The sequence below is a fragment of the Nycticebus coucang genome, chromosome 20, assembly GCF_027406575.1.
Source record: "Nycticebus coucang isolate mNycCou1 chromosome 20, mNycCou1.pri, whole genome shotgun sequence".
Taxonomy (NCBI): Eukaryota; Metazoa; Chordata; class Mammalia; order Primates; family Lorisidae; genus Nycticebus; species Nycticebus coucang.
Window position 1 is genome coordinate 1,609,687 of NC_069799.1, and position 26,321 is coordinate 1,636,007.

Consider the following 26,321-nt stretch of genomic DNA (forward strand, 5'->3'; position numbering starts at 1 on the left):
CTTCTCCCCTTTTTCAGAACCATGACTTTGGTCTAAATCTTCAACATTTCCAAAGCAGATCCAGGACAAATCTCGGACCTGACATCCTGCCACCAGGGTCATCAACCTTCAAACCTATTACAGTCCTCAGGCCAATGATTCCACAGTGCTTTCCCATTGCATTAAATTGTGACCCCTCATAGTGTAGTTGGGAGCCCCCAATACAAGTCTCACCTTTTGCTTTGAAGGTTCCAATTTTCTGTCCTATTAACCTTTCCAGGAAAGGTTTCCTTCACTCATTTATCTATTCATTCAAGGAGGAATCAATGTTTATTTATTATAAAGTGCTTACGTATTTTAATGATTACAATAACCTTGACAAGAAGGCAATATCAAGATTTAATAAATAAGAAAATCCAGGTTCAGAGAACTTTACAAACATGATCAACATCACTGACTTTTACATTTCATGCTCCAGCCAGTCTACCATCCTTCCTCTCCTCTTGCAAACATTTATTTGGTTTCTTTTCTAAGCCAAAACTGCTGGTAAGTGTTAGGAATAAGAAGATTAAGTGAAACAGCAAGGTCATTTATATACATATGCATTTTAAATTATAAAGCATTTTATGTACATTGTTTTTCTTCTTGATAAGAAAAATTCAGTCTAGTAGAAGAAACAGGTGTAAGTAATTCTGTCCTCTAAACTTCTGTTGCCTACTTCTACCTCCTTTGCCAAACTTGTCTTCAATGTGTGAATTTAACTTTTCACGCTCTGAAGTTTTCCCATTTATCTAGTCATTCAGATTCTTCCATATACTTTACAAGTAATTTATTCAAAAAACATAAGGGGGTACTATATTAAAAGTAGAATGCTAAGTCACAAAAACATGAACAAAACTCAGCAAAGTGAAAGAAGTAAGCATAATTTCAGAGCGATATAAGAAGGACTGCAAAGAATTATGAAATCTTGGGGTGGGGGTAGCTGTGAGATTGTGAGAAGGGAAGGAGTGATTCGGAATGGCTGGGAAGTGTCTTCTTTAGGATAACTTTAGCTCTCTTGTCGCTTGGATCATTCGCCTGGTGGGATGTGGTGCAATCTGCTATCCTCTTTGAGCCGTAATGATAGGAATACATTGTCTTTGATTTAATTAATATAAACTCAGTTTATATTAATTAAACTATGGGGGTTCTTACTCCCCATAGCACACAAAGTTGCTGTGGGGAGTAAGAACCCCCCCAAAGGGAATATATATGTAAAGGAAGAAATGTCAGCGTCTTAGCTTCAATCATTACTGAGTAAACACTGCCATGTTTTAATCCGTGTTTTGGACTGTGTCGCCCTCGCCGTTCAGGAGTCGCTCGCTGTCCTGAGCCTCGGACTTCTTGGGTCCGGCTGCTTTGCTGGGCAGGGCTGGGGGCGCGCGAGGACCCCGCGGCGCCTCCCCGCGCGGGATTGTGCGGCGGGTATACTCGGAGGTTTACGGCAGGGGGCGGGCCCCGGAGCCCCATGTGGTCCCGACATCATTGACATGGCGGAATCCCCCAGCAAACCCTCCTGCTAGTTATTTGAGTGGCGGCTGGAGGAGGAGGAGAGCGGCGGCGGCGGCGGCGGGAGCGGCGGAGAGGGCGGCAGGACCCTACCGGGCAGCTTCTGGAAAGGCGTGGGAGACCCGGTGTCTGGCGCGCTCAGAGCCCGCGCTTCAGCCCGAGGAAGGTGAGGTGTGCGGGGGCCGGGGCCGCGGCCCGAGGGGACCGGGACCCGCGCGCGGCCGCCGGTTCTCTGGAAAGCCCCGGCCTGACGCCGAGTCCGCCCAAGCGCGTCCCGGTCCCGTGAGCGTTGCGGGCTCCTCGGCGAAAACTTGGCGCCAGAGCAGTGCCCGCCGTGCGGCCGCCGGGCTCCCCGGGAATGCGGGACCCGGGAGGGCGGCCCCTGCCCCGCGGCGCGGCCGCCGCCTGTCCTCTTCCTCGCCAGGGCTTGGAGGAGGGAAAGAAACGGGTAGATTCCTCTTGGGAAAAGAATCTGGGCAGCGGCTCTCGGCCTCCTCCCCTCCCAACTCTCCCGGCAGATTTCGTCTGAGGAATCCGCTCCCCCTCCCGGAGTCTCCGCGGCAGAAACGCGGCCGGGAGGGGGAGGGCGGGCGGGCGGCCGAGGAATCTTCGACGTGTCACTTTCTGGGGCTGTAGAATTCCATATGGCGGAGGGAGGGGCGGGCGCGCGGAGCCGGGCTTCCAGCCGGAGCGGCCCCTCTGCGCCGCCGGGGCGGGCCGGGGCCTGGAGCCCGGCACGCTCGCGGGGAGGGTCCCCCGCCCCCGGCCGGGCCTCTCCGGGACACTCCCCGCCTCGCCGCTGGCCACCTCAGCGCGCGCCACGTCCTCCCTCCCTGTCCTGCCCCCCGGGCTCCCCCCGGGCTGGGGGCGGTAACCGGCGGCGGCGGCCGGACTTGGCGAGCTGGGCGGCGGGGAGCTCGGGCGGGGGAGCGGGGAGCGGCGGGAAGGAGCGGGCGACCCGGTGTGTGGGCCAGCGGAGCTCCGGTCAGTCGGTCACCCCGAGGGGCGCCCCGACCGGGAGTGGGGCGGGCGGGCGGGCTGAATCCGCGTCGGGAAGGGGCCTGGAGGGCCTGGAGGGCCCGGCGGGCGGGCGGGAGGGCTGGGGCCGCGCGGACCGTCCGCGGGGCGGGGGCCGGCCGGCGTGGGAAGGGCCTGTCAGTCCGGGCGGAGAGCGGGGCCTGGGGCTATGCCCGTGGACTCCCCCGGGGCCGGGCCCTGCAGTCCGTGGAAGCGCGAGGACCCGGGCCCGGCGGCGCGGACGGGGAGGCCTCCGGAGAGTGCGGTGGGGCCGGAGCGCCCCGAGCCTCGGCTCCCACGCCGCCGCCCCAGATTGGGGAAGCGATGGCATTTGACCCCAACAGTGTCGTTCGCAGACTTCTTTAAAAGTTACAACATTTGATTTTTTCTCCCCAGTTGAGCATTTTCTTTTAACGAAATTTAGAATTTGGCTCCATGGGCCGACGTTGGGGCCCCAAATACACACGTTTCTCTCTCCGCCGCCGCTGGCTTCCAGTCCCCTCCTCCTCCCTGCTAGGCTTAATCATATTTTGGACCGGGTGAGGTCTTTTGTTGGGTGGGCACCCCTGATTGCTCGTCTGTTTATTTTTTAATGTGCAACTAATTTGATTTGAATTTACTCCAATTTCCAGGCCTCGCTAGGGAAAGCTAAGGGAGAGGGAATATGCTCTTTTTTCCCTTTTCTTTCTTTTTTCTTTACAAGTGTGGCAAGAGGTGGGGGATTGGGAAAGGGCAGGCACAGTAGTTGTGGGCCGAGAATGGGAAGGAGGGACAGACCCGGAAGAAAAGGAATCTACTCTGGATAACACTTTTTCTTCTGAGGCTTCGGGCCTTGGGCATTTCTGCTGCTAGATTGCTCCTCCACGCCCGGGGCCTGGGCAGCGCCCCAGAGCAAATCGCAGCCCAAAGCCCTGGGTTTGTGCCTTTTGTGGGGGGCCCTGGGTTCCCCCTGATTGGAGGCTGACTCAGAAATTTACTGGATCAGTAAATTTCCCTGCTCCCGGTAGCAGCTGTTAATGAGGGTGAAGTCTCGGACGTGTTTCTGGCCTTGCAAGGGAACCTCACCCGCAAGGTTACAATTCTCACTTTGTTTCCATACCAGAGGGCACACACAGGATGGTTAGGAATGAGGCATACCTGGTTAAAAAAAAAAAATCATTACAAAATTGTTTTTAAACTCACAGGTGCTCTTAAGGTGGCTTAAAGAGCGTTAAGAGAAAAAAAAAATTCCTCTGTAAACATAGTGTTCATTTAAAAGATATGTTAAAACTGCAAGATCTCATCATGGAATAGGGAGTTGTAGTTTCTAATTACTGAATATACAATTTCAGAAAGATATTCTGGTAATCTTTTAAGACAGACTTTATAAATAGCTCACATACTATTGGAGAGCCAGTCTTCTGGGGTTTGTGGATAAATGCTTGGGGATCTGTTGGGAAAGCTTTATAAGGAGCCTAGGTAATTGTTTACTGAGTAGGAGTTGATGCCCTCTTTGATCAACATTTTGTTTAACATGGTAGCATTTGATAGGGTTCTTGGAAGTTACCCAGAGGAACTTCCCAAACTCTTCAGTTTAGGAAAATGAGCCCCAGGAAGGGGAAGTTGAGGGTAATTATTATTAACATTATATAACAAAGTTCAAATAGGATCGTTATTAGTAACTGTTCTTGGATATCTGATGTGTACTAAGCACTATTTCCTATGCTTTTAATACATTATCTCATTAAAATACTAATAACATTCTTTCCATTTCGGTGATGTTATGCACACTTTATAAACAAGGGCATTGAGATTCAAGCTACCAACAACCCTGTCCAGTAGAATTTTCTTCAGTGATGGGAATGTTTCTATCTGTGCTAATATAGTGGCCACAAGGCACATAACTGAACATTTGAAATGTGGCTAGCAGAACTGTATTTTAAGTCTTGTTTACTTTTAATTATTTTAAACTTAAATAGCCACTTGTTGCTAGTAGTTGTTATATTGGAGAGTGAAATGTAGAATTTTCTCCCTAATCTTTTCAAATTGAACTGGGTCATATCGCTTTTCAGGTCTCCCAGTTTACTTTTCTTTCTTCCACACTATCAGAAGCTACATTCAGCCCATAAATGGAATTTGAAGGCTGAGTAGCTATAGCTCAACTTTGCTTTCTCACAGAGTTCATAAAATAAGTGCATTTTCTGTTCATTACTTGGTTTTTAAGAAATACATGTTAAAGTTAATTGGAAAACTTTTAATTGATATTTTCTTGTTTGGTTGAGATAATTGCATGTAGGAATTGCTCAAAAAATTGTCAGAGCTTGTTGGTTATTTTAGTATAATAAGGGAGTGTAAATAGGCAACATGAAAAGTCATTAATAGAGAGTTTGGAAAATACGACCCCCTCCTTTCCATATTCACTTACTTGTTCACATATTTGGAAGGCAGTTTTCAAATGAGTTCCTAAAAGAATCAGGTAAACCATCATTCACTTTTCCTTATGTAGCTGCAAAATTAATCTGAACAATTAAAATCATTCTTTTACTATCAAAGTATAAAATTCAAATATTAATTACTCTGGGTTCATGCATAAATTGGAAAGAATATGTGTAAGATTGAAATAGACAGCAAGAAAGATTCTTTTTTGATGGTGGTCAAATAGTTTTCCGATTAGCGAATTTAAATCTGTTGCACGTTTTCATTTGTGTGAAGTGATAAGAAGTCCTCCTCATGTTAGAGTAAGAATTTTTTAATCTACATTGGATTTCATCCACAAATATCCAAGACTCAATACTGTATTTTTTTGGGGGGTGGTGGTGGTGTACTACTTTCAGGAAAAGACAAATGATACAGCAATCTCTTTTTATTACAATTTTTAAAGGATAGCCTTAGGTTCAGTATAAACGTATCTGAATCTGCTGTACCTTCATAGTTATAGTACTGTGCAGGGATAATTGTAATTACTAGTCTTGCCTGTAGAGTGTTATATGGTCCTAAAGGACCTATGTTGGTAATCAGCTTCAAATTGTTCTGTGTTATTTTAGTATTACATGAATTGCATTGCCTCCAGCTCTTTGAAAATTGTTAATTCAACTACAGGTCAGGCATCAGTTAATGAGACTGTTCAGATAGCTGAAACATCCTGTAGTACCCATTCCTGAACATTGGAAGCCCTTAGGAATCAGGATAAGAGCCATGGTATAAATAGGATTATACTGTCCTAGTGATTGTGACAAATACTGGGAATATGATCTAACACATGATGTATGGTTTGATTTGTAGGATGTCAAACTGCTTAACAAAAATGAGAAATTGACTATGATCTTAAAAGATAAAGTTGTTGAAGTGGAGAGCAAAGATTGAGGGTCATATCTGATCCTCAGTTTGAAATAAGTATTTTGTCTGTCAGGGAGTGATTTTACTTTCTTGCTGAGTTTTAGATAAGCTGTTGAGCCTCTCTTAGTCTGGCTGTCCTCATTTTTTTTTTTTTTTGTTTTGGAGACAGTGAGTTACTATGTTGCCCTTGGTAGAATGCTGTGGCACCACAGCTCACAGCAACCTCAAACTCTTGGGCTTAAGCAATTCTCTTACCTCAGCCTCCCAAGGAGCTAGGACTATGGGTGCCTGCCACAACGCCCGGCTATGTTTTTTTTTTTTTTTTGGCTCAGGCTGGTCTCAAACTTCTGGGCTCGGGTAATCTACCCACCTCTCGACCTCCCAGAGAGCTGGGAGTGCAGGCGTGAGCCACTGCGGCCCGGTCAGGGTTTCCTTGTTTTTTTTTTTTGCAGTTTTTGGCTGGGGGTTGGGGCTGGGTTTGAACCCACCACCTCCAGTATATAGGGCCAGGGCCCTACTCCTTTGAGCCACAGGCACGGTCCCATTTCCTCGTTTTAATGTAAGGAGAAAACATAACCCATATCTTTTCAGATGGTTGTCAGAAGGGATTAATGAGCCAGTATTGGAAAGGGTTTGGCACAGCCTTATACAAACTTGATATTCATTATATCAGCTGGTCCTATTTTGCATGTTTTCAAAGACCTCCAAATTGTGCTCGGACAGTTTGAAAAATAACTTATTTTGCTCTTTCTGATCAGTGAAAAAGCTTTAGATTGCTGTGTTTTATTTTTTCCCTATTCCTAATGGAGTAGTTGATTTGTGACTTCTCCAAAATTGTGCTACATGTGAAGTCATCCTTCATCCATGTTTTTGGGAGGTTCCTCTGTAGCTGGCCTAGCATTGTTGGAGTGGCCCAATTCTGGGTCAGTCTTGAGGTGGCGGGAAAGAGTGTAGTCTCTTGGAGGAACTTTCAGTAGTAAATGATAGAGGCAAGGGTTTTAGTCCTTATGTGTTACAGCCGAGATGAAAATCATATTTTCAGTGTAGGGTAATCTTTGTAACCTACCTGCATTTTCACTTTAGAAATCACAATTGCTCGTTCTTTATGTTAATGAGGTTAATACAGTAAGTGAGATTTTTGGGTGGTAAGACATTTTCAAGTAAACCTTAATTCTCATTCTTACAATTGTTGAGAATGCACTTAGCTGGTTGAGGAGAAGCTTTGTTCTTTAGTACTGAGTGTGTTTGAATATAGTAAAATATTATAAGCACATGTATTTATTTTTTTGCCTCAAAATATACAGTGTGGTATGGTATTACATGTCTTAAAGAGGCAGAGCATGCTTGAATTACTATGGTTAGACAGGGGCTGGCCTCTGTAGAAGTCAAGGGTGGGAGGGTGACTTGTTGGTACCTGAGCACATCTTTTTTTTTTTCTAACCACCAGACGACCAGGGAGGTAGTTGAGCACTTTGCAAGGGACAGGAGATGAGAGTTCAGTCTTGGGCTCACCAACATTACATTTGCACTTATTCATGGAGACTGAAGTTACGCTGTGTGGGGGAGCAGAGATCTGGGATGTTTTTAGAGCCACCAGTGTAAATCAGAAAAGGTGGACTATCGTGGTCAGCCATCTACAGGTGGGGATGTTTCTCAATTTAAAAATGGGCCAGTTCTTGGATCTATCCCGTTTTTGTTCTCTCCAGTTGAACTTTGCAAGTTTAGTATGTTCTGTAAGTGCTGCATGGGAATTTGTAATGTCCTTGGCAATACTCATTGTGGGTTTAGGCATTGGCTCACAACATGTTTTGTTTTCATAATATTAAAACTCTTTGTCAGTTTGAAATAACTGGAGGTGGGGGGAAGATTTTAGTGAGATTTCAGTGTTTAAAATGCTTTGCATTAAATGATTAAAATGTAATTGTATTTCATTCATATGTTTATTGACTCAGAATAAGTTATTTGCTAATGGAATATTCTACTTTGTTCTGATTGTTTTTTGGCAAAGGTAAGGCATTTTTCTATTCACATAGGGGCATTTTGCTCATATTTTCAGAATGTTGTGTGGAGAACGGTGTGTGCCACCAAAGTCCTGGGGCAGGATGATCACAACTTTAATCCTTTGCTCCCTTCTGAAATTGAGAAATGTTAAAATTGGAACACCTTTAGGATGCATTTAAAAACTAAATGTATATTAGACTTTAAAGCTTCTAAAATATATTAGAATTAGGATATATGTATTTTATATATATTATATATAATAAGAATAAGGATATATTAGAATATATTAGAATAAGGATACATCCTTGTTTTTACCCTGGTAGGAGTGATAAAGACTATTATAAAGGCAGCCATTCGGAAAAAATGACCTAAACTAAACTTGATGTAATACTAACAATTATGAAAAAGTTTCTGTTGAAATAGTTGTCTGGACAGTGGTCTTTATATATTGAAGATTGTAAAATTCTAGGAAACACATTATTTAATTAATTCTTAAGGGATAAAACTGAAGATTCTCCGCAGCCCGTGAAAGATGGTTCTCTGGTAGAAATTAACTCTGGGATGTAACTAATTAAGAATTTGAAATGATCCAGGTCCTATTAACTTTGACTTCCTATTCTATGTGAACAGGTTTTGCTGTTACTATCACAAGTTTGAATAGATCATAAGAAGAATATTTACCCAATTAAAAGAACAAACCACTTTTGAACACCTTGGGAAAATCAGTTTACTTAAAAGCAATGTAAAAATGTTGAACAGGTTGAAGCTGGTTCTGCTGATACAGGAGACGCTGGAAAGTTTGTCGTTTTTGTGCATTGCCATGAAATAAATATTGATTTACTCAGTGCTACCACATGAAGTAAGAACAGTTTACCAGCAATAGTTAGAACTGTGTTACTGACATACAGTGTAAATCACACAGTAAGCAATGACTACCTGGCCCACCCCTCCCCTACCCCAGCCTACCCCACCCTACTGTTAGATGCCAGCTCTGCCTGGAGTTTTTATGTTGACATTTGTTTTGCTACTTTTAAATTTCTTTTGTCACCTGTAAGCATCTTATGGGAGATTGGTGAGAGCAGGTGTTAGACGTCTAAGACATCATTGCCTTTAGCTGCTACTCTCTTCCTGCCTCTGCCTGTGGGCAGGCTGGTGGACCAGCGTCCTGAGATGAGCTCATTGAGTGTCCTCCTGTGCTTTAGCTACAGCAAGATTCTCCTGGGCAGCTTCGTGATGAACTTACTGGTAATGAGAGTAAAAGTAAGACAGAAAGCTCAGGATATTTTACACCTAGTTACTCAGATAAGAGATTTTCCACTATGCGACTACTTAGAGGTTAGATTTGACCAGTTTTTATAGTACAAATTATACTTATATTGCATAGGATACTTAATATATTTTTAGGATAATATGCACCATTTTCTCTTATAAAGTCTTTTTAAACTCATTCTATAACTCCTATTATTTGAATCATTTAAGAGGAACATAATAAAAGCCTTTAGATTATTCTGTTTCTGATTTTTGTATCATGGTTTTTTTTGAAAATAATTCTGATTAAGAGGTAACTATTCTGAGTTGGCAAATCAGTGAATACTTAAAAGTAGATTAAATTGGAACCTTTGTGTATTGCTGTTGGGAATGTAAAACGGTATGGAAAATGGTATAAAAAAGCTGCAGTTGAAAAATTTTCCAGTTCATCAAAAATTTAAACATAGGGTTATCATATGATCCTGCGGGATCCACACGTAGGGGCTCAGATAGACACTTGCACACCAGTGTTATTGCAGCATTATTCACAGAAGCCAAAACTTGAAAACAACCCAAATATCAATCAGCAGATGAATAGATAAACAAAATATGGTTTATATGTATAATGGAATATTATTTAATCATAGAAGGAGTTATACATGGTACAGCACGGATGAACCTTGAAAACATTATGCTTAGTGAAACAAGCCAGACACACAAGTCTAAGTATTGTGTGTTTCCACTTGTTTGCGTTACCTGGAATAGACAGATTTATAGAGTAGAGACTTACCAGGGGCTGGGCAAGGGAGAATGGGGCACAGAGTTTTTGTGTGGGATGATGAACAAGTTCTAGAAATGAATAGTGGTGATGGTTGTACAACATTATGAGTGTATGTAATGCCTCTAAATTGTATGCATACAATCATTAAAATATTCATTTTTTGTTATGTCTATCTAATAATGAAGAAAAATCAATTTATCCTACATGATTTCTGTTTATTTACTCTCCCTGGATCCACTCCAGGCAGATGTGTGGATAGTTTTTTTTTCCTCATCCTTCTATTATAGTGTAAGGAGAGATTCCATAAGGCAGATATTTTTGGAGATATTTTTATTAACTGACTTGAATTTAAGAGGAAAACATTTAAAAGTAGTAGTTTTCTGGAGAGAAAAAAAGCATTTTAATGTTTAGATTAATCAAGTAGTTTATTAGTCTTCCCAGACCAGGTAAGCACACAAGGGCAGTGTACTCTGGATCGCACAGTGAGTCATGTGGAATCAGAGGATAGATATACAATTGGATGTCACATTTTCTTTGTTTACTTTTGTCACCTTTCATGCTTGAGGAGAAACTTCGATTTCCCCTTAAGAGGAATGGCCTCAGCTGGGTCAGGCAGTACTCATGTCGGAGATATATTTGGAGCTAACTTCTTCAGTTCCTCAGAGTGTAGAAAACCAGATTAGAAAGGGAGCAGACACAAAGCATGTAGTAATTCTATTTTATTCCTCTGAATTTGCCTCTGGTATCTAATAACTGCATAGTAGTTGCTGCTATCTGCATTTTTTTTCTTTCTTCTGAGGTATTTGATGTTGCATTTAGTTAGATCACTTGTTGAAAACTGGAACAAGATTTTCATTTGAGTTATAGGCTAAAAAACTAAACATCAGATGTAAAGTACATTCTAGGAATACTGAAAATATCAGCTAAAAATAATAATGGAAAGATTAAAATTCATATGCAGACTAATTATAGGGAAAGGTACATACTATATACTACCATAAAATATTTGTCATTCATTGCAGAACTCTTGAAAAACAGTGTGAAGTTGCAGGGGTGTGATAGTAATGTATGTGTGCACTGTTTCTATGGGTACATTTTCTTTTGTGTTTATATAGTGTGCATATACATAATGTATGTACTCTGTGTATGTTGTGTGACACACGGTAAATGGCTTGATACAGCGCTGCTGATTGAGCTTTTACAACATGGTTGTCATTTTTCGGCCTACGAATTTCTTTGGAGATGCTGAGAGTCACGGCTCTGTGTGTCCAGGAGAGGTGTCAGGAGATGCTGAGAGTCACGGCTCTGTGTACAGGAGAGGCATCAGGAGATGCTGAGAGTCACGGCTCTGTGTACAGGAGAGGCATCAGGAGATGCTGAGAGTCACGGCTCTGTGTGTCCAAGAGAGGCGTCAGGAGATGCTGAGAGTCACGGCTCTGTGTGCCCAGGAAAGGCATCAGGAGATACTGAGAGTCACAGCTCTGTATGTCCAGGAGAGGCGTCAGGAGATGCTGAGAGTCACGGCTCTGTGTCCAGGAGAGGTATCAGGAGATGCTGAGAGTCACGGCTCTGTGTCCAGGAGAGGCATCAGGAGATGCTGAGAGTCACGGCTCTGTGTCCAGGAGAGGTATCAGGAGATGCTGAGAGTCACGGCTATGTGTCCAGGAGAGGTATCAGGAGATGCTGAGAGTCACGGCTCTGTGTCCAGGAGAGGTATCAGGAGATGCTGAGAGTCACGGCTCTGCATGTTCAGGAGAGGTGTCAGGAGATGCTGAGAGTCACGGCTCTGTGTCCAGGAGAGGCATCAGGAGATGCTGAGAGTCACGGCTCTGTGTCCAGGAGAGGTATCAGGAGATGCTGAGAGTCACGGCTCTGCATGTCCAGGAGAGGCATCAGGAGATGCTGAGAGTCACGGCTCTGCATGTCCAGGAGAGGCATCAGGAGATGATGAGAGTCACGGCTCTGCATGTTCAGGAGAGGTATCAGGAGAGTCATGGCTCTGTGTCCAGTAGAGGCATCAGGAGAGTCATGGCTCTGTGTCCAGGAGAGGTATTAGGAGAGTCATGGCTCTGTGTCCGGGAGAGGTATCAGGAGATGCTGAGAGTCACAGCTCTGTGTCCAGGAGAGGTATCACGAGATGCTGAGAGTCACGGCTCTGCATGTTCAGGAGAGGCATCAGGAATTACTACACTGTGCTCAGAGTGCTCTTTATTCACTTTGGCCCACTGAAAAGAAAATAATCTTCATTTTCTTTGCATATCGCCTGTCCTCATTATATTCTAGCATTATCATTTTGGATAATTAATCATCATTTTCTTAAATTTCTTTAAACATTTTATCTGCATTTCTCAGAACATTTGTCCTTTTACATTATTGTCTAGATAATCCCTTGTCTCCCTCGCTGGAGTGCAGGGATGGTCACTGATTTAATTTAGAGTCTTTCGTGGAGGGTACATTGTAAATGCTCGTTGGATGACTGTGCTTCTGGTTCGGATGTGCCATTTAAACTTAGCACCTGTTCTAAGGCCCTCAATCAGTATCTTCTACTGTGTTAACCCCTTTGAAGCATGGGCGGTACTATCAACACTTTGTATTTCCATGGTTTTCTTGTTTCTGATTGTAGGGAACTAATAAATATTTAATTAAACAAAGGCATTTTTATTTATTGCTATTTTAAAGAAGTGTAAATTCTCCAGAGGATACATGAACTTTTTTCATCTCTCCATCAGATTGTTAATCGATATAGAAAATTTGAACAAATATGTTGTATGGACTTCAATTATGTACATTTTGCTTGTTTATTGGAGTCAGTTCAGGTTGTAAATTAAGAGAATTATATTTTACATAAGGTAACTTTAGAGATTCATAGTAGTTTTAAATAATCCTTTTATAGTGAAATTCTAGAAGAGATATTAAGGGACAGATTACCCCACCCGCAACAGATGCCTTGCTGGGATGTTAGAGGCCCAAGTAGGTGAGCTCTTTCTGGTAGCCTGCTGGCCTGAGTGCTGGTTAGTGCTAAACTGAGTGATGGAGACGGGCAGAGAGCATGCCATGGAACTTAGGGAGAAGGGCCTCAGCTTAAAGGGAGAGTTAAAGCCTGTCTGATAAGAGAAGACTCTCCTGGGGCGGGGGTGTTATAGAGCTATATATTTGGGTAGGGGAGCACCTAACTCAGTAGGTCTGGGGTAAGATCTGGAAATCACATGAACAATGTGATCAGCCAAGTGTGGACAACTCAGACTTGAGTTGGCCCTCTTGGTAATCTGTCCCTTTAAGGATTTTGATCTAATGGGTGGGAAGAAATGAGTTGAGAAGAGAGCTTAGGAGATCAGAAGACTGCAGTGGGAGCTAGGGCAGAACTGAGGGTTTCATTACCAGATTCTTTGGGGTAAAACAATAGCCAGATATTGGAGTTTTATACTGAAATGAGGGCACCTGTGCACTTAACGTACTTTCACGTACTCTGACCACAAGTAGGTGTAAGTCATGGCTTTCTAGAACCCACCACTTGCCAGGCCCTTCCATGTAAATATACATTCCATCCACGTGTGTATTCCACACATGTGCACTCATTAAAGTAACTGGAAGGTAGATTTTGGTTTCTTTATGTTTTTGTTTTTTGCTTTTCTGCAGGTATTTCCAGTGTCCACAGCAGAAGTGGTACATACCAAGTGCCCATAGATGCTTCTAAGATTAGAAGATGTGCTCAAAAACATAAAAAACTTAAGGTCACTTAGATGTATTCTACAACTTTTCCCAGCTGTATCACAGTGCTTCTCAATAGTTCACATTATTTATTTGTGCCTCCAAACTTGGCATACTTACTGGTATTTATTCTTGTGCCAAGGCAGCAAGAATAGGCTGAGTATTAGCTGAGTGCCTCCTGTGTGCTCAACCTATCTGTTGCTCACAAACCTGAAATTTTTTAAACTACTACTCCAGGCATTTTCCATGAGGGAAATTTTCATAGATTATTATCCATAATAGGAACTTAAACTTAGAATAAAGAAAATGAGAAAAAGCAGAGGAGAGGATACTTATAGGAAGTGATGGCCGAGGAAGCTCAGTGCAGTGAATGGAGGAATCTGAAGCCGTGGGTGAAGAAATGGTGCCACTGAGGGTCCCTACACTTCACAGACCCTGTGAGAGTCTCTCACCCTCAGTGCTTTTCATTTAAGTTAGTAAGAGTGAGATGCTGAGGGTCCCTACACTTCACAGACCCTGTGAGAGAGTCTCTCACCCTCAGTGCTTTTCATTTAAGTTAGTAAGAGTGAGATGCTGAGGGTCCCTACACTTCACAGACCCTGTGAGAGAGTCTCTCACCCTCAGTGCTTTTCATTTAAGTTAGAGTGAGATGCTGAGGGTCCCTACACTTCACAGACCCTCTGAGAGAATCTCTCAGCCGCAGTGCCTCTCATTTATGTTAGTAAGAGTGAGATGTTATACCTATAATTTGCACCTAGAAAAGCAAATCCTCCTATTCCTAATAATTAACTCTTTCTCTCCTTTTAAGGTGAATAGTTTGTGGTGGTTTGGGTTCTACCAACAGCAGCCACAGGGACAGGATGAGGGCAGTGCTGACTGAAGGTGCCGCTCTCTGAGAACTCAGAGCACTGCTCCTGTGGTTAATTACAGGTGACCCTGGGATTCAGAGGAGCCCTGTCTTTCTGACTGCCCAGGCTTAACCTGGGTAGCTGGCAACCCTAAATGCCTCCTTTGTTAGAAATCAGTTAGCTCTCCTCTCCATCTTTAGCAAGAGAGTTCAGTGGAGGTGAGTTAAGGACAAGGCTCTTCCTGCCCTGGGGCTGGACTTGCCTTCTCTCCATCTGTGGCAGCCGTGAGGACAGAGCCTGAGTGAAGCTGCAGCCACTGAGGCCGTTGCCTAAAAAAAAAACAAAAAACAAAAAAACGGTTTCTGGCTTCTTCACAGAAACACTCCTTGTGTCCCAGAAGGAGCTGCGTACTCCTCTGGAGACTGTGGTGAGGGCTGTTACAACAAACTTCTGTTTCTCTTTTGCTGCAGGGGGGAAGCTGTAAATGCCACAAAGGGTGGCAGTGCTGGGCTGCTGAGTGCCTCCCCCTGGGGACCCGGGCAGGTTCGCAGGCCTACTGGGCAGCACCAGAGGACTCTATATAATCCAGCGTTTTTTCCTTTTTATCTCACAGCACATTTGAACCTATACACTTCTGCATCACACTCAAATTATGTTGATCAAAAAAAAAAGGTTAAAAAAGAATATTCTTACTATGCTTTGAACTTCTTTTGAAAATAATTTAATTAATGATCTTTAAAAATTTTCAAGGCACACCTAAGATCCCCTCATGACACCCTCGTTTAAAGTCACTGCTGTAACCTTACATGCTTTCACCAGCATCATCTAAAGGCAGAAGTTTAAAAATTTTACATGAAGAGTACCAAGCCTTGCCTATGTGTGAACACTTATTTTCAAGGACGTTATTGTAAAATCAGTAGTTTTGTGTCTCTTAGAAATTTTCTATAATGCTTTTTTATTTCATGCTTTATTTAGCAATAGCTATCTTAGTTTACCATTTCTTCGTTAATGAAGAAACATAATTTCAGGCTTATCTGATTTGGAAAGATTTTAATCTTTCTACGTGACTACTGTCCTGTATGTAGCTTTAACTAGATCTTACTGACACCTGTGGCAATCTGAATAATTTTAAAGCATAGTTTAACTTTTGCCATTTGCTTCTTTTCAGTTTAAACCAGGAAACAATATCACTTCTTTCTTATGTTTCACTTTGGGGTTCTCTAAGAGTGTGTTCTACAGGGCATGATAGTTGGCTACAAAGAGAAAGAATAGACGGTTCAAATAAAATTTTCAAATAGGTTATTTTAGCTTGAACTCATTTACTATACTTTTGGGCTGTGAGTGTTTGCCATTCACTTTCTAGCTCTAAGTTTTTCGTCCTTGCCTTTGGGGGGAGCTGAGGAGCAGGAGTGAGTAGAGGGGTAGGAGAGGGCTTGGGAGGGGTGCAGTGCCTCCAAGGTGAGTGAGTTTGTTCCTACTGTGTTTCATGTAGGATGGGAAGTTTTCCAAATTCTAGTTTCCACTGAATCATTGGTGACTTCAACAGAGGAAAAATTCTGGCTTGCTGTCAGATGTCTTGGTTGGAAGATTAATGAAGAACATTTTAATTTTACTTATTTGTTTGCTTGTTTATTTCTGGCCAGGGTGCCATGGCATCATAGCTCACAGCAACCTCAAACTCTTGGGCTCAAATCATCCTCTTGCCTCAGCCTTCTGAGTAGCTGGGACTATAGGTGCCCACCACAAGCCCTGCTAATTTTTCTATTTTTAGTAGAGACAAGGTCTCATTCTTGCTCAGGCTGGTCTTGAACTCTTAAGCTCAAGGGATCCTCCCGCCTTGGCCTCCCAGAATGCTAGGATTACAGGTGTGAGCCACTGTGTCTGGCCTTGAGGAATCGCTTTTAAAAACTATATATATATATATATATATATATATAGTTTTTTTGTAGAGACAGTCTCACTGTACTGCCCTCAGGTAGAGTGCCATGACATCACATGGCTCACAGCAACCTCTAACTCTTGGGCTTACGTGATTCTCTTGCCTCAGCCTCCCAAGCAGCTGGGACTACAGGCACCCGCCACAACGCCCAGCTATTTTTTTTTGTTGTTGTTGCAGTTTGGCCGGGGCTGGGTTTGAACCCACCACCCTCGGCATATGGGGCCAGCGCCCTACTCATTGAGCCACAGGCACCGCCCAAAAACTATATATTTTTAACACAGATTGGTGTATTTATATATCTTCAATAAGTTTCAGTTTTACCCAAGAAATACCTTTTATAACGTTTTCAGTTAAAAGGTATAAAATGATTTTTTTGAAAGTTTAATTGCAAGATATGTTAGGGAGCATCTTCCCAGAGAGACCATTCTTCTTGGGTATTCTTATAGACTGTCACATACAGTTTTCATATTTTGGGGCATGGGAAACTACTCATTTGGAATTAGTATTTTTGGCAAAAAGGTGAATCCTTAAGTCATTTGTATAGTGGGATGGTTGAGCCTGACTGTGCTGGAGATAGACCCGAGTGTGAGCGGGTTTCTGACTATGCTCACCTTGTGCCCTGTCTGGTTGGGACTGTCTGGCTCTGGGCAGCTCTTTGAGAGGTGCTTGGCGAATGACAGCTGCTGTTTTATTATTTTATTGCTTTACTCTGGGACTACAGGCATTTAATCGGTGGATGTATTTTTTAACTGGATGGTAATTATTTAAAAAAAATTCCCAGTTACTTTATAAGTGTATGTGAGTACTGGGCATCAGTTTTGTCTTGTCCTTAGTGTTGACTCCTCGAATGTCCTTGTTCAAGTGACAGCTTTCCACATCATCCCTAATGTCATCCTTGAGCTGTTTATCTTGTTCAGGTAGTGTGGGTATAAAATAAAATAATATATGTAAAAAGCACTTGAGAGAAAAAAGCACATCTGAATGCCAAACAGAACTTAGTCACTACTAGTACTACTTCAATATTTTCTTCCTCTCTGCTGACTTAAAGAGAGATTGTCCCTTTTTAAGTGGACATATGACAGCTCTGCTTCCTCTCCAAAGTCTAGGATCAAAGGCAAGTTGTAATAAAGAGGAGTCACTCCTTCCCATTTCTTCTTCCTTTTTGTGGATGTTGTTCAGTTTTTAAGAGAAATTAGGCCTTGACATTACCGGGTGAAACCATGGGGCTCCCAAGATTTGCTTTTCATCTCTGGGTCACCACCTTACCCGTTCTCTTCATCTTGGAAATAGCGTGAAGACACCTCTGCTGGGAACAGTGTACTGCAGGGTAAGATTTTGAAGTATTTCTAGAAATCTCAGCTACCTTTCCTGCTCCTTGGTGGTGTTGGGTGTGCATTTCTTTAAAAAGACAGAAGATGTTTGGAGGAGATGTCAGTGAACAAGAGTAGTTTTCTCTGCCTTAGAAGTGCCTGAACCTTACCAACTCTTTGTAAATTGGAAGCTTAGCTCCAAAAAAGTAAAAGAGAAGAAAAAGAAAACTTGAGTTTCAATTAGGTGTTTACTGGCATGTTTTTTCTAGACATAAACACAGTCGAATGGAAAGGATAATAGGAATTGGAGCCTGTCTTGCTCCATGGAGTGAATAAGCCAGTGTTAGACCTTAATGCTGGAGAAAAAATAATATCCACTTTCCTTTTTTTTTAAAGTGGGCAGTCAGTGCTGGCTAACTGATGAAAATTAAAGGTCAGTCTCTTCAGTGTCCACCTCAGTGCATGCCTTGGGCCATGTTAATAATGGCAAGCCCATTATTTCCTTGCAGTAGGCAGGAAATGCTGTCTACACCCATTAGATTTGTTTGAGTGGCCCCTGGCTGGAAGTGAAGAGATTTTAATTTTCTAATTTGCAGGGAGAAAAAAATCATACAGTGCCACATAGAACTTGAGTTTGGGGCTGGAAAGGAGAAGAGTAAATTTTAAAAACTTGAAATTCTTAATCTTGATTATCAGGACATTTGGCCCTTATTCATATTGGAATCTTGAATAGAGTTATGTACAAGTTAGGTATGTAGAAAGTCTTTTTAAATATTGTCAGAACTGGCTAAAATTTGGACTTTGTACCGTGTTTGCAAACTGTCCTGTTGCTCACGTACCCTGATGCCTCCTGGCTTTGTCAGAGCTTCCTCTCCCAAGGTTAGTTGGCTCTGCAGAAGCGACATTCATATTGGAGAAAATCTGTATTTTCATTAGGGTTAATCAATTACTTTGTGGTTTCATTAATAAGAAAAAATTATTATTAATGTTACAGAGAAAAAAAATAAGTGGCCCTTTCCTTATGTGTTGTACTTTTGAGAGCTGCCTATTTCCTGATCTTTAGGCTGACTTGATTGCTGCTACTGCTTTTATGTCCTTTAAGAATGTCTTTAAAAAATTTTTTTTTTGTTTTTTACATGAGTTGATTTCCCTCTTATGTATTTGCTTTTTTGTAATAAGCCAAAAGATCTTTATTCCTATTTTGATATATTATTTGATTTATTGGATACTTTTTTTTTTTGCATTTTTTGACCAGAGCTGGGTTTGAACCCACCACCTCCCACATACGGGGTCGGTGCCCTACTCCTTTGAGGCACAGGCGCCGCCCTGATTTATTGGATGCTTTATTACAGATGGTCAGTTCATCAATAATTCATTCTAAGACACTCAGTAGGTATCAGGTTTTCCCATGAAATGCATAATGAGAGGAGGGTCGTAAGTTGAAAAGACTTGCTAAAGATCATAGGCGTAGTTAGTGCTGGAAGAAGCAGGTGTTTCAGTTTTGTGCCCAGAAGAGACAAAATAAATCATCCCATTTTAAGGGATTTTCATTTGAATTGAGCAGATCCTTTCCGGCTGGCCCTGCGATTTCAGGCCACATATTCGTTTTGCATTGACTGTACAAACACAGCTTTTTTGTTGCTTCCCCAAATGATATTTTGGAAAAATGAGTAGTTTATACCATCTTCATAAGAAGACAGCAGTGAAGCAGAGGAGTTCTGTGAACATTTTCCTTTTTCTTTGTCCTGCTTCCTGAGACCTTTAACTGTTTGCCTATGGTGGTGACATTATGCTTTTGATTGTCATCAAAATGGACATTTTCCATAGTGTTTTGTTTTTCTAATTTTTTAGGTCATTTGAAATGCTTACAAGGAACAGCAAAGCATAGAATTCTTGACCTTTATAATAACTACAGTAGTATATAGCTTATATGTGTATTTTGTAAAATACATTTTGATGTAGCACATGACGTAATACATATCTGGGGGTTACTTTTTAACTTTTTCCAAATTTGTATTCCATTTGCAAGAAAGGGGCTTTCTTGTGGGCTTTTCCATAGCGAAAGTCCCAGGGTCCATAGGCCTTCCTGATGGTTTTCTGGATGCTTCTGAGATTATTTCTTAGGACTCCTGACACTATTAGACTCCATGGCATGGGGAATTTGAAGCTTATTATATAAAAGCAGAGTTAAAGGGCCTTCAAAATTTTCTCCTGATTTTTAGAGAGTATTTGGGAGTCAAAAATTTTGATCTGAAAACTTGTTTTCTTGATTGGGTACTTAAGTTTGAAAGTGGTTGTATGGATCATTAACTTGCCAGACGGACTCTGTTATAGATTGTCTGACCTGTTTATTTAAAATATATCTGGTATGGTTAAGTTTGGCGAGAAATCAGAGCACAGATACAAGTTAGGCGTCATTGTTTATTTTTCCGAACCAGTAAGGCAATTTGTTTTGTCACGGAAAAGTAATCATTGGAAATGTTACACTTGGTAGCCTATATAAATTTGCTTAACCTTTGGCATAATGATGTTTTTTTTCCAGGATGCTGACAGAATGATTGTGTATAGGATGTTTATGTGTAGTTGAGTGAATTAAAAGTTTTAGACAAATAGAGTGTATGCACTGCTTATTCCTAGGGCTGTCTTTTTGAGTGATTTGGTTTGTCAGAGCCTTGATTTCAAAATGCTCCAAGGCAGTTAGGCATCTTTCTATCTAAATCTGCCAGCCTTTTGCTTTAGGGGATACATATTTGGATTTGCAAGAATGTGACGATTTAGCCAGGTAGTCAGTTCCTATTAACTGTGAGAGAGGTCTTTGGCCTCTATTTACTGGTGCTTATTAAAGATTTAATAAGCACCTGTTATTTGCAGAATGTACTTGCACCGTGAAGAGAGAGCCCCGTGGTGAGCAGGGCCAGTTGATAATTCTTTAATACTCTATTTTAGGGTTCTTGTGACATGCCTTGTAGTGAACTTCTGAATAAGTGTAAGTAATGAAATGTGGTGGATTTTAATTTGAAATCATGGATTATTGTTTTTAGATGTCAGTCCTATTGCTGTGAGCTGGTGGGGAGATGGGTCTTCCCAGTTTAAGGTGGCCTTTGGGTGAGGGCGAGGGTGGGCAAGAAGCTAATATATGCTTTACCAGCTGCACGTGTCCTCAGCTTTTCTCTGTATTCTCCAGGCCGTGAAGCTGATGCCCCACTATGCTAAAGAAGGCCCTAGAGGCCCACTTCATATTGTCATTGACAGTTTAGAAGATGTGGAAGATTATAGGAACAGATGGTTGAGTGAGCCAGTACCTGAGGCTTAGGGAGCCTTTAGTTCAATTAGAAATGAATGAAGTTTGTGCATAACTGTGATGGTATGACAAGGGCAGGAGCAGGGAGACTTCTAATTTTCTTCGTTTGAATTTCTCACTAAAATGTAAATTGCTTGAGGGCAGGGACCATGTCTTTCTCATTCCCTTATATATAGTGTCTGAAAAACAGCAAGTGCTCAGTAAGTGTTTATTGAATGAAAGAAGGATGGAGCAAGGCATGTTGTTTTGACTCTGAGATGTTATCTGCTTAAACCAGGGGAAAATTTGTTGTTTGATTTTAATTTTAAAGCCATGTTCTAATTTGAATTCTTGAAAGCATATGAACATTTTCTATTAAAAGGAATAAATGAGATACTCTAAAATGTGTGAGGATAGGTTTTTAGTGTTCAGCCAAGGATTATTGTATTGCAGCAACAGAAACCCACACAAACTGGCTTAAGCAAAAAGTTTTGATTTGTTGGTGGAAAATGAGACCATGTTCCTGGACCTCCCGAGCTCTTGGAACCAGACCTGGAAAGTCTGTGGGAGCTACGCATGTTTCTTCTTTCTTTCTCACGTTCCTTTCTTCCTTGATATTTCTAAACTCATGGTGCTGTATCAGTTTCAGTTTTTTCCTTCCAAAACGGCCTAGTCTGCAAGTGACTTTTAAGTAGTGCACAGAAGGTATGGGTGATAGCTATGTTGTTTTAAAGCTGTTTTGAAGAACATTCCTTTTCACTGTGTCATTTACAATTTGTGGGGAGGAAAGTTATATAAAGAAAGCATGACCATTATTCAACAGGATAGTGTATTCTATATTTTCAGGTATTCTATATTTTCTTTTCTCTTTCATTTCTTTAAAGTGAACTGCAGTGAGACACAGCCATGTTGGTTTTTTCCCTTAAATCATCTCAGAAACTATACCCAGTCCATTAATTGTTTTGTTCGGGTGACAGGAAATGGTTATATTTGTGCGAGTTACACAGTCTTAACTAAGTCAGGGCAAGGAACCAAAGAGATCTGTAATTTTGTTTCTAGCACTAACCTTTCAGTTCCACAAACTAATAATGGTGAGTGAATGACTGGACCAGGTTACTAGGAGAAACTCACTAAAAACTATCACATTCTTATTTGAATGTCTGCCTGTTTAGGGACACCAAGCAAAGCAGTTGTGTGAGATGAGCATACTGTGTGAGGTTAAGGCCCCTTCTTGACAGTTTTTCATATAAGCAGTTGGGGTATGTCCCCAAGTTGGTCTCCACCAGCCAGACCACGAGCTGGTCAGCTGCCATCCCCCTCGTCCACCTGGTGCTGCAGGCTGTGTGTAGATTTATTCTTTCCTTTTCTAAACTGAGAAGTTGCCTCCTTTCTTTCCACCCATGCCTATTACCTGTCTCCAATTCCCCAATGTCTGCTACTTTCCTCCATCTTGAGGGTGGGGTTTTCTCTTTATTACTGTTTGATGACTCTTTAAGCATTATGATTGGTATGTTGTGATTTGGACAGAGTGGATTTTATTGTAGCATCTCTGGCAGGTAGATGCTGGTAGGTAGTTCTCTGACTCTCACCTGGTCCATCTGCTCATCTGTCCATCCAGCCATTGTCCTCCCATTTTGACTTGTCATTTTCTGAAGCCCATTTATCACTGAGAAAAAAGATAATCTTAAGTAAGCGAGTAACAGATAGAGGTCAGAATGAGAGGGGAATGAATGAAACATAAAATGAATGTAAGCAGAGTCAGAAATGATGTCTTTTTTTTTTTGTAGTTTTTGACCGGGGCTGGGTTTGAACCCGCCACCTCCGGCATATGGGGCTGGTGCCTACTCCTCTGAGCCACAGGCGCCGCCCAGAAATGATGTCTTTTTAAAGCTTTTGGTGACTTTGATCAGAATTGAAATTGCAATCTGAGCTAATGCTATAAAATCACACTTAATCTCATTGATTATTAACAGTTCTCTTTTGAATGATTCATTGCCATCCCCTGTTTTCTTGTCATCTTTAGTTCTCTGACTTGTTAAATGCTATTTAAATGCTTTCTTGCTATTATACTTTTCGAAGCAACACTTGCTTTTTGTGTATTTTCCCTATTTTTTTCCCCAAATGTCCTGCAGTTTCTAAAGATAACTTAGCATTCTTTGGCTTTTCTTTCAGTTTATTTGCCATTTACATCATCACCCTCCACCCAAAAATGTCTTCAGAAAGTCCCTGCTGTTTCTTGTACACATTCTTCTGTTCAGATTCTTCCAGGGTGATGATTGACCCCTCTCCTACCCATTCTTCTCTCAGCCATTTTCTTTAATGGTGACATTTGTCTTGGAATTTCTTCTTGAGCCTGTTAAACTCTTAGGGAAAGGTAATTCTGTCAGCGTTTAGTTCTCTTTCTCTTCTGGGCCCAAAGACCAAAGACAAAGAATCTTTCATATTCATTCCCACGTTGAGGAATCTACTCTTAAGTTTTCTGCTCTTTGTCTTACCAGGATTCTGAATTCTTAGTGACTCTGCCACTAAGATTGGCAGATGAGATTATTGATTTCATCCCTTTTTTTATTCCTAGGGTAGGATACAGGGGTTCCTTTTGGAATTGGCTCAGAATATTCAGATACCATTATTGTAGTAATGATTACATGGTGTTTTGAAGGCATCTTGAAAAAAGGAATAGGTTCTCTAAGAAGTTGGGTACAAGCAGGGTGTGATGATCTGTGATGTCTTTTAATCTCTTACTCTGAATTTGTGAATTTATCCTCAAGGATAAAAACTGATCCCTCTGTGGTCTGAGTATTTGTATGTTCCTCTCCCCCATTCATATATTAAAATCTTAACCTGGGTGTTGGTATAAAAAGATGGGACCTTTAGGAGCTACTAGGTCATGAGGATGGAGCCCTCATGAATGAGGTTAGTGTCCTTGTCAAAGAAACCTAGGAGAGCCTGTGTGCCCCCTTCACCACATGAGGACTAAGAGGACACCCGTCTGTGAACTGGGAAACGGGCCTCACCAGACATCTGACCTGTTGGTGCCTTGATCTTGACTTCTCAGCCCCTAGAACTATAAGAAATAAATTTCTGTTGTTTATAAGTTATCCAATCTAAGGTAGTTTGTCAAAGCCTCCCAAGTGAACAGCTCATAATCACCCATTTTTATCGGTAATATGTCTGAGGTTTAATCTTTTAATCAGTGACTAGTTAACTATGTGTATTTACTCATCTTTTATTCCTCCACTCCTTCAACAAACTTCTTATAACTTAGTCTTTGTAAGAAAAAATTGGCTGCCAGATGAATTTTCAGGTTGTTCAGATTTAAAAGGATAAGACAGGTTGGGCATGGTAGCTAGTACATATAGTCGCAGGTACTCAGGAGCCTGAGCGGGAGGATCGCTTGAGCTCAGGAGTTTATAGGAGCTTGAGATTGCTATGAGTGTGATGATGTCACTGTGCATAGCCCAGGCCGCCAATAGAGTGAGACTCTGTCTCAAAAAGCCCCCCAAACCCAAAATAGTTCCTCAGTGGGAAAGTGTGACTTCAGAGAAAACTTGGATTTCTTTGAAACCCGAAAAAAAATATTTGTAAGAAGTCCATAGCCATGGCTGGTTGACAACTAGGGAAGTATTATCAAATTTAAGCCTCTGAGCTTTCAAATGGCTTTTATTATCATTTGGCATATTACGTGAAATTGGTTTTACAATTTTCAAGTTTTATATTTTTGGCAAAGATGCTTGAGAGCTTTGATTTCACTTGACATTACTGTCATACCTGCATGTAGTAGGCTTTCCATTTGTTGTTCTGGATGAATGGAGAGTGAGCTCTGGTCACTGGAGTAGACATCTCCACCCATTTCATGGGTCATCACTGTTACCCTGTGTGTGTGACCTCACATGTATTGCAACCTGTAGGCACCTCTGTCACTGCAGGAGGCCAGACAGATGCCATGTGTCATTTCTGGAGAACTGAGATAGTAATGGACATGTACAGGCTTCACTTTAGTCTAGAGGTGAATCTTTTTAGTGAACTGTGAGGAGGGTCTTACTCTTTGCCTGTGAAATAGAGTGATGAGATCACACCTGAAAAAATGCCACTTTGTTCAGAAGTGACACTATCACTGTTGAGTTTGGAATATTGAAAGTGGGCAGATTTTTGGAAGCATTTTGTCTTTACTACACATGTAAACTCCAGGGAGCATTGGAGAACACAAGAGGTGCTCCCTGTGGCTGTGCATCAGCAACATGGCAGTTACTGATCTGTCATTTACTTTGAAAAGGAATTACTAAGTTTTGGCTTCATGCCTGGAGCAGCTCCAGATGGTCAGAAAAGATTTCTGTACTGAAGTCAGAAAGTGCATTGTAGTGACAGAATTGGGCTCATCATATTTGTGTTAAAAAACTGGCTTCCCACTTTATACCTCTGCAAAGTTCCCTCCTCTCCCCGCCCCTCCCTTCCCCTGCCCTCCCCTGCCTAAAAAAACTGAGGAGAGGAAAATGTTGCTTTAAGAGTTGTGGAATCTATTTGGAATATTGTGCCTGGTGATAGTGATGAAGAGATCTGATGTGTGGTTAATATAGTCGCTCTGTTGACCTCATACCCTGGATATTTAGTATTTACCGAGGGACATGTGAAGACTTGGAGTGTACCGATAGACCAAGGCCATTCTAGCTGATGTGGAGGTGGAGGTGGGGGTGAGAAGCTTCACTGGGTTCATGTGCTTATTTGATCACCCCAAAGCTGTTATTAGTGGGTGATTTTCCACTTTATCTCTTCTCCTGCTCTACTGTGATTCTGTGGTTCTGGGGTAATGATGAAGTTTGGGTCCAGTATGCCCGTGAAGAGGCGGGGAGGTGCTAACTGCAATGACCAGGTTTTGCCATTCTGGGCATTAACGTTTCTTGTAAGTTCCACACATGATCTCATGTACGTTTATGTACACGAGATTCCTATTTTCCCAGTGAGAGAACAGACATGGAGAGGTAGTATCTGCCCAAAGTAGTAACTAGGTAACTCCCTTATGCAGCCTGTTATACAGTTTTGGAGAAATTTATTCCAAGTTTCCTGTTCTTTCAGGATAGAGATAACTGCAGGCTTCAGGAAATAAAGCTCATTTTCCTCTGGACAACACAAGGTTTCAAGTTGAGCCTTTTAGTAAAGCCTGGTCACAAGGCTCAGATTAAGGCCTGAACCTACACGCTGCTACTCCCAGATCGCTTTTGGGTACCTTGTGGTTACTGAGTAACTTGGGGAGTTGGGAGAACATTAACAAAGTTTTGTGTTTTTGAAGAAAATGCTAAACCTGTGACAGTAAGTTGCACACTTCAGAAAGGAATTTTTATCTGTTGTGAGA

At 41.9% G+C, this 26,321-nt stretch overlaps 1 protein-coding gene across 3 annotated transcripts in view; it reads left to right on the forward strand.

The window, feature by feature from the left end:
• The first annotated feature begins 366 nt into the window (after window positions 1-366).
• The window catches only part of FNDC3B (fibronectin type III domain containing 3B), a 369,147-nt gene continuing 343,192 nt past the window's right edge, over window positions 367-26,321 (forward strand). For 2 of the 3 annotated variants that reach the window (XM_053573184.1, XM_053573186.1), the window contains exon 1: window positions 367-1,693. The gene's annotated coding sequence lies outside the window, so the exon portion shown is untranslated. Of the gene's footprint in view, window positions 1,694-2,375; window positions 2,512-26,321 lie in introns of those variants that run through there. The other variant, XM_053573185.1, reaches the window with a different exon arrangement.